The sequence below is a fragment of the Lissotriton vulgaris genome, unplaced genomic scaffold, assembly GCF_964263255.1.
Source record: "Lissotriton vulgaris unplaced genomic scaffold, aLisVul1.2 SCAFFOLD_774, whole genome shotgun sequence".
NCBI classification, from domain to species: Eukaryota; Metazoa; Chordata; class Amphibia; order Caudata; family Salamandridae; genus Lissotriton; species Lissotriton vulgaris.
In genome coordinates, this window is record NW_028254302.1 from 89,204 (window position 1) to 96,893 (window position 7,690).

Sequence of the window (7,690 nt, forward strand, 5' to 3'; positions counted from 1 at the left end):
CACCTGGGTGAAGTAGGCCGACAGTGGCAACCCAGTCACCAGACCTGATGCCCACCTTGGGTTTCACCTCTGTGGACTTATCAATGCCACCTGCGGCCTCTGCTTTCAGACCCCCTCTACCACGATGCTCCTAGTGACAAAACCTGACACCTAATGACACTTCTGCACCCGTTACACCTGGCCCAAGGAGAAGAGGACTGAAGGCTTCTCCATGTCCCCCAGCATTGTGTAGCCTGAGCCCCCCTGTTGGTTCAGCCCGTCTGGCCTCCCAATCCAAACCTGCAGTCTCCTTTCATGAAGACTGATCCCCATACACTAACATTGGGCACCGGACGCTGTATTTTACCACTGCACCCTGCTACCCTAGGGTCACTGGAGTTGACCTGCTGGTGCTGCCTTGGACCTTGTCCCATACTTACCTTAAGTCCAGGAGATTAGTCTCGTAAGTCTCATTACTCTACTGTATCCCATACTTGTTTTTCCTCCCGTGTGATAACATTGAAGCTTCTGAAAAAGTGTAGACTTTTAAAATTGAAGGAATTTCTATCCCAAAACATACTTACCTGATCATATTGATTCTGGCGCTTACATATATATAAAAGTATGTGTTATTTTTATAAATTGGGGGGATCTCGTTATTGAGTTGTGCACATCGTTTATTTATTGAATGTGTATTTTAGAGATGTCTAACACTGATCTCTGATAAGCCTAAGGCTGCTCGGCCTCACTACCCCTAGAAGAGCACCTTGGGATTGCTAGAGCAAACCCTGCCCACTTTTAAGGAATATGTGGACTATTTGTACAGTATACCTCTTTTTGGAGTACTATATAAAGATCCAGCTTCTGACACTCCTCTGTTCCTCATAAGCACCTACCTGTGCACCTCCTTTGTTTATACCTCATAAGCACCTACCTCTGCACATTCCCTGTTTATTCCTCATAAGCACCTATCTGTGCTCCTCCACTGGTTGTACTTCACAAGCACCTGCCAGTGCACCGCCTCTATTTGTACCTCACAGGTACCTACATGTGCATCTCTTCTGTTTGTTCCTCATAAGCAGCTACCTGTGCACCTCTGTTTACGCCTCATAAGCACCTACCTATACACCTCCTTTATATTTTACAACCAACTACATGTGCACCGCCTCTCTTTGTGCCTCACAAGCAGCTACCTGTGCGCCTCCTCTCTTTATACTTCATAAGCACTTACCTCTGCTCTGCCTCTGTTTATACTTCATAATCACCTACATGTTTAGCACCTTTGCTTATATATCGTAATCACCTACCTGTTCGACTCCTTAGTTTATACCTCACAAGCACCTACCTGTGCACCTTCTCCGTCTATACCTCATAAGCACCTACCTGTGCACCCCATCTGTTTGTACCTTGTGAGCTTCTGAAATGAAGCTTGTAATCCTACACAGACAGCAATGGGCGCATGATTATCAGGCCATTATCTGGCATCTGCTGTGTGCATGCATCAAGTGTGTTCCCCTGATTCAGCCAAAAAATAACCTGTTAAATGAGTACACAGATATTGTGGGCGAGTAATGAATAGGGAACAAGTTAAACCTGGATGTAAGAAATGCCTTAAGGTAAAAATGCTAAATTCACCTGTGGATGATGGACACCTCGTTGCGCGCCGCCAAAACCCCGTCTGGCCAAAGAGTAGCCTCCTCTGCTGGCTGCACTGATATGTCAGATAAATTATTGGTTGTCATAGAGTCTCAATATTAAGGACTAAATAACTTTTATGATTGAATAATAACTTATAGATCAGTGTTTGTTTACTTTATCTGCGCTTACAATGTAAAGGTCAGGCATTATAATGAACCGCTCGTGGTTTTACAGCAAGAGCTGTGGAAGGAGCTGCGGCTTGAAATGCAACAAGGTCTGAACTTTAGATACTTTAGGAAGAACAAAAGAATCTCTTGTGTATGTAACGTGTGCGGCCAGAGCCAGGCCCTGCAAGTTGAACTAGTTTTAGGGAGATGGACGGATGTTACAAGCAATACAAATATCTATCTCAACACATGATAATGTTCCAATCTTTCAGGTTAGAAGAAACCAGAAATGCTTGAACCAACCCCAGCTGAAATTGTGGCAGCGATTACTTAACGAACAGCAAGGTAAAGACAAGAGTTGGTACTTGAGCTGATATAATGTGAACAGGAAAGCACTGAAGTATGTGAATGCAGCTACTTTTCTTATGTACCTCCAGAGGAGTCCACTTTGTTGTACACTTCCTGAAACTAAATAAACAACTGTACACCCTGATCACTCTTTTTACACAATCTGTTGTTGTTTAAATGAAATCTTGTCCACGTGCATCTACCTAAAGCTTTACCTCTAGCACGTGGTGCTCCGTGAGCGCCCTTTCTATACTAAGTTACTCTGTGAGCACTGGTAATTCACCTCCTTTTCAGAAGTTAATAAGATATGACATGTTCAACAGTATGTTTGCTTAAATATCTGTGTATGGTGAAATAATCCTTGCTAAGCTTCAAAGATAGTAAAGTAGAGATGTTGTTAAAAGCCTGTTAAATATTGTGTATTTATATTGTGTTAAATCTGCATTTCGTAATTTTAAATCTCTTTACATCCAACAGAAAACAAGCTTTGAAAGCATGATATGCTTTTGAATAACAGCTATTGTTCTGTAAATCTACAAATAATGGTCAGAAATAATGAACTTCAGTATTCAGGAAAACCTCAGCGCAGTCAGAGACGAACAGAACTGAACATAAACTGACAGATTCCAAAAGAGGCTGTGAAGGATAATTCAGTGGACGTAAGAGCCTGAGCTGTGCACCTCCACGTCACAGGACTGAGGAAATGACCTCTAGAAAAAAAAGGCAACAACACTGACAAACCACCTTCAGCTGTGATCATGGGATCGGTATACTGTGGTTACAGCAGTGCTTTGATTCCTAAAATGATAAGAGACCATCATTCAATGCTCTAGGTGTATTGTAAACTCTTCCTGGCTATACCACAGCAACCAGTGTAGAGCACAACAGAGTGGAGACAAACAACTAAAGTGTTAAAAAGAAATAGGAGTTCTGCTGTCTAACATTTAGAGCACTGTCCCTATTGCACCAACGGGAAGGATTTATTTTTACCCACAAGTGTCAAAACCTGTTATCCAATCCAAAGACAACATCTCTTGCAAGGAAGCCTGTCTAATATTATGAGTGTGGCAAGTGTTTAGTTGCCATTGTACTTTATTTTTAAATTGGAAATCAAATGTTGTAAATGCCAACAAATGCAGGAAATGTGAGAATAATACAAGTGCTTTATCAGCCATGTTGGCCCTTCAGGAAACACAGTCATGGGATGTAGACAAATATATACCCGACCCAGAGACACTAATCAAGAAAGAAGAATCATACACATGCAGCGACAGCTTTAGTTTCTCATCCATATTAAAGTGTCATCGGCAAACACACACAGGCGAAGAGCTGTTCAGATGCAGTGAATGTGTAAAGAGCTTTAGGCTGTTATCAACCCTAAAAAGACATCAGCGAATGCACACAGGGGAAAAACCATTCGAGTGCAATGAATGTGTGAAGAGTTTTAGTCAGTTATCAGATCTCCAAAGACATCAGCGAACGCATACAGGGGAAAAGCCATACCGCTGCAGTGAATGTTTGAAGAGCTTTAGTCAGTTATCACATCTCTACAGACATCAGAAAACACACACAGGAGAAGAAACATACAACTGCAGCGAATGTGAGAAGAGTTTTAGTTGGTTATCACACCTCCAAGTACATCTGCGAACACACACTGGGGAAAAGCCATTCAGGTGCAGTGAATGTGTGAAGAGCTTTAGGCTGTTATCAGATCTCCAAAGACATCAGCGAAAGCACACAGAGGGAAAGTCTTACCATTGCTGTGAATGTGTGAAAAGCTTTAGTCAGTTATCACACCCCTACAAACATCAGAAAACACACACAGGGGACGAAACATACAACTGCAGCGAATCTGAGAAGGGCTTTAGTTGTTTATCACATCTCCAAGCACATCAGCAAAAACACACAGAAGATAGGCCATTCAGATGCAGTGAATGTGTGAAGAGGTTTAGGCTGTTATCAACCCTGAAAAGACATCAGCGAACACACAGAGAGGAAAAACCATTCAAGTGCAATGAATGTGTGAAGAGCTTTAGTCAGGTATCAGATCTCCAAAGACATCAACGAATGCACACAGGGGAAAAACCATACCAGTGCAATGAATGTTTGAAGTGCTTTAGTCAGTTATCACACCTCTACAGACATCAGAAGACACACACAGGGGAAAAACATACAACTGCAGCGAATGTGAAAAGAGCTTTAGATGGTTATCACACCTCCAAACACATCAGCGATCACACACTGGGGAAAAGCCTTTCGGGTGTAGTAAATGTGTGAAGAGGTTTAGTCGATCGCCAGACCTGAAAAGACATCAGCGAACACACTCTGAGGAAAAACCATACAGTTGCAGTGAATGTGGGAAGAGCTTTAGGCAGTTATCAATCCTACACGGACATCAGCGAACACACACTGGGGAAAAACCATACCATTGCAGTGAATGTATGAAAAGTTTTAGACAGTTATCAGCCCTCCAAGTACATCAACAAACACACACAGGGGAAAAACCATACCACTGCAGTGAATGTGAAAAGAGTTTTGGTCAGTTATCAATCTTACAAAGACATCAGCGAACACACACAGGGGAAAAGCCACACCACTGCAATGGATGTGTGAAGAGCTTTAGTCAATTATCAATCCTTCAAATACATCAGCGAACACACACAGGGTTAAAACCATACCACTGCAGCGAATGCGTGAAGAGCTTTAGACAGTTATCACAGCTCCAAAGACATCAGCGAACACACACAGGGGAAAAGCCATACCATTGCAGCGAATGTGTCAAGAGCTTTAGTCGGTTATCACACCTTCAAGCGCATCAGCAAACACACACAGGGTTAAAACCATACCACTGCAGTAAATGTGAAAAAAGCTTTAGTTGGTTATTACACCTCTACAGACATCAGCGAACACACACAGGGGAAAAACCATTCAAGTGCAGTGAATGTGTGAAGTGCTTTAATCAATTATCAGACCTACAAAGACATCAACGAAAACACACTGGGGAAAAACCATTCAGGTGCAGTGAATGTGTGAAGAGCTTTAGTCAGTTATCAGACCTACAAAGACATCAACGAACACACAGAGGGTAAAAATCATTCAAGTGAAGCGGATGTGTGAAGAGCTTTTTTTTATAAATCTTTTTATTGTTTTAAAAGCAAGGAAAAGGAATAGACATATCTGGTGTCATACATTCAAACATAATAATACGGCGAATCGGTACAAAAAACAGGATAAACACGAAGCAATAAAGGAGTAGCTGAGACTCCTGCGCTAATAATTACAAAACAGGATTTACGACTTTTCAATCTACAACCCAACTCAGGCGTAAATCCTCAGAACCCACCCACCCATGGAATCAGGACAGTAAAAGAAGCACGTTTACCAGATACTAGAATTTAGACAAGTACGGGATAATTCCCAATATTATTGAAGAGAAACTGAAAGAGAGAGTGGAAAAAAGGAAACCATAAGAACAAAAGCTAAAACAAAACAAAACAATAGGCCCATCCCCCACCCTGCACCCCTGCATGGCTATCGCCTAACCCCAACTAGCAGTGTGCCTGTCGCCCCAACTAACTAATTTCTAAAAGAAGAGAAGATAACAGAGGAGGAGAGTTTCATACAGGCTCCCGGTCTCCCTTCCCCCCGCCAGTAACAAACAACCCCTGTAGAAACCAAAAAATTAACCAGAAGTTATAGACAGAGCTAAACAGGGGAGACGTTAAACACCGCCCAACCTCCCGCCAACATTATGGTAATGGATCCCGTGTCCTCTAAAGCCCCGAAATCAGACCCAGGCAAACAATCTCATCCTTGGCCCTTCCGATCCCTCATGCGAACTCTGTCTGACAACACCATCACAATCCCAGGAGAATCAAAGTTCGAAAGGAGTTCAATAAAGATCAGTCTGGGACAAGTCAAAACCGTGAGTCTTTGCAAACCGCAGCCACACATATGATCTCCCTCACCAAAATTAAGTCCAGATGTTGTTTCCTCCGTAGATGTAGGAAAACCGCTAGGGAGGGAAAAGACGTTGTTGCCTTACGATAGTCACTAATGGAAGTCCACAGGAGAGAAAAACCAAGTAGTTCAATCTCAATCGGTAGCGATGGTGATTGCTGTGATACTGTCAAAGAACCAAGTCCGCAAGTACTCTGCGCTCTAGCCAAGGGCAACAACACTTCTTCCAACACGGGGTCCTCATCCTCCGGTACTATGTACCTCGTGGGAAATTCAGGTCGTTGTAGTTCTTGCGATAACTCAGAGTCCGGACTCGGGCGCCCAGTTTCGATGATACCAGCGATCATTTTGTGAACAGTGGCTCCCAGATGTGAATGAAGTGCCCCGATGGCAGCGAATACGGCCTTCAATGATGGTTCACAATTCGGCCGACCCATCTCCGCTCTGTCGATTTCAATCATAGGCATGTTCCCCGGAGAGCCCGGTTGCTCCGGGGGAATAAGCAAGAGCGGAGAGGACGGGATCGGAGGGTGCATCATCGGACAAACAGCCTAAGTGTGTGTCCCGCTACCGCAAGCAAGGGCCCTAACCCAGCAGACCCCGGGGGCAGCAAACCGGGGAGCCGGGATGGGGACACCCCACCACAGCCACAGACAAAAATTGACACCACTCCTTCAATAACAATCAGGCTAATCGACCGCCATCAGAATCGGGACAAGATAACCTCCACTGCGAGAGACCGTGCCCTGCCTGAGTCCTGAGTTCAACTGTAACCCGGCTGGGCCAGTACTCGAGGCCCTGGCTCACACGCCGGGTTAGGCCGAGATCAAAAACACGACACAACTCCGTCAATCAAGGTGATAAAGTTCCTGGGATTGCACCATCATACTCAGCAACGGTTCATCTGCATGGAGGTCGGGCGTACGATCAGGATATATGACAGGATTATCTGGCTGAAGACGGGGGTCGGCAGAGCCGGGAGCCTAAGCGGACATCTTGGTTGCTAACGTAGCTCCTCCTCCGTGTGAAGAGCTTTAGTCACTTATCAGAGCAACAAAGACATCACCGAACACACACACGGGAAAAACTATTCAAATGAAGGGAATGTGCAAAATTCTTAAGTCAATTGTATGAGCTACAAAAACATCATTGAACATACACTAGGGAAAAACCGTACGACTGCAGTGAATGTGTGAAGAGCTTTAGTTGGTTATCACACCCCCAAAGGCATCAGCAAACTCACACATGGGATAAAACATACAACTCTTGTTAATGTGTGAAGAGCTTTTGTCAATGACCAGCCCTACAGGGATATCTGATAACACACACATGGGAAAACCATACAATTGCAGTGAATGTATGAGAGCTTTAGTTGTTGGTTATTATACCTCCTAAGACATCAGCAAGCTAACACAGGGTTCAAACCATACCATTACAGTGAATTTGTGAAGAGCTTTAGTCAATCTTCAGAGTTCAAAAGACATCAGACACACACCGGGGGGAAACCATTCAAGTCCAGTTAGTAAGAGAAGAGCTTTAGTTGGTTACTAAGCCTACAATAAATCAGCGAAGTACAGAAGATGATAAAGTTACAATTA

At 43.7% G+C, this 7,690-nt stretch overlaps 1 pseudogene across 1 annotated transcript; it reads left to right on the top strand.

Annotated features, from left to right (window-relative positions):
- Window positions 1–2,052: 2,052 nt before the first annotated feature.
- LOC147659588 (uncharacterized) lies at window positions 2,053–5,221 on the top strand (annotated as a pseudogene). Its single transcript, XR_015307205.1, has 2 exons — window positions 2,053–2,129; window positions 2,610–5,221. The product of XR_015307205.1 is annotated as an uncharacterized LOC147659588 (transcript).
- Window positions 5,222–7,690: the final 2,469 nt, after the last annotated feature.